The sequence below is a fragment of the Poecilia reticulata genome, linkage group LG18, assembly GCF_000633615.1.
Source record: "Poecilia reticulata strain Guanapo linkage group LG18, Guppy_female_1.0+MT, whole genome shotgun sequence".
In the NCBI taxonomy this organism is placed as follows: domain Eukaryota; kingdom Metazoa; phylum Chordata; class Actinopteri; order Cyprinodontiformes; family Poeciliidae; genus Poecilia; species Poecilia reticulata.
The window spans coordinates 7,423,465-7,424,680 of NC_024348.1; the positions used below are offsets into that span (position 1 = coordinate 7,423,465).

Genomic DNA, 1,216 nt, shown 5'->3' on the forward strand with positions numbered 1-1,216 from the left:
CAAATAAAATGTGATTGATTGATTGATTGATTGATTGATTGATTGATTGATTGATTGATTGATTGATTGATTGATTGATTGATTGATTGATTGATAACAGGAGCAGATAAAGGACAGCTGGACTGGAGAGCTGACCGGGCTACTCTACTGAAACCTGCCAGAATTATCTCTAGGCACAGAAAATTATTTTTGAGGGCATATTTAATGAGCTGCTCAACAAATCACACATGTATTGTGGTGATTTCAGTCATTTTAGAGCAACTAAGTACTAAAACTATATGGCTACTAAGTTAAGTTCATTAATAGAAACATACATTGTTGATTAAAAAAAGAGGAATTGTCCCTACTTGCAGCAGGAAGTGGGTCCGCTTTAGGCCGGTGTTGCTGTTCAGGACCAGGCCGATGAGAGCTCCATGGCACCAACAAGCCGGACTGGTTCGACGCTCAGGCCGCAAAAAAAAAAATAATAATAATAATCTGCGGACTCCGTATTATTAGTATTATAAGTACAAACACACACTGGTTCGCTGGAGTCCGGAGCTGTTCCGTTTCTTACGGTCAGGGCCCCCCGCCGGACAGCTGAGACAGAAGCGCATCCAGAGCAGCAGGTGAAGCTTCTTTGAAAAACACACGGATCCTGCGGAAGACCGGTTCAAACTGAGCCCCCCGTTGTCAATAACGTCTGAGGGAGAGGGGCGGCGGGGGGCGGGGGGGAGCGGGCTGTGAGGATGATGAGGTGGTGGTGGGGATCCCGAAAACTCCCTTCTGTGTTTGCTGAGTGTTTGGAGCTAATCGGCGCAGATGAAATGGCAGCAGAGAGCGACGGCAGCACAGCAGCAGTAGCATCATACAGCCTGACTCATCCCGCATCAGTACCATTACCGTAAAGAAGCGCGTACGGGCGCAACGAGAACGGAGCGGAGACGAAGAGGGGGTAGAAAAGATTCCCGTCTTCGCGGAAAATTCCCCAGCTTACCTTCACATAGACCTGGAATTATAGAGTTATGTATTTGACTCCTAGAAATACACAGCTTTTGTAAGTTTCCTTACAAAGCACCTAAGAAAACTTACACGTGTTTTGTACTTTTATACTAAGCAAAGTTTAACGCACTGTCAGAAGACAATGTGGGCAAATATGGAGAGCCATTTCAGCCAAAATTAAATAAATAAATAAATGGGTGAAATAAATAAAAAATGAGTAAAATAAATCAAAAAA

At 44.1% G+C, this 1,216-nt stretch overlaps 1 protein-coding gene across 1 annotated transcript in view; it reads right to left on the minus strand.

Moving 5' to 3' along the window:
• rab39bb (RAB39B, member RAS oncogene family b) overlaps positions 1–862 on the minus strand; it is a 12,382-nt gene extending 11,520 nt beyond the window's left edge. Inside the window, exon 1 of the mRNA XM_008435309.2 lies at positions 348–862. The gene's annotated coding sequence lies outside the window, so the exon portion shown is untranslated. The remainder of the gene's footprint in view (positions 1–347) is intronic.
• Between the last annotated feature and the right edge of the window lie 354 nt (positions 863–1,216).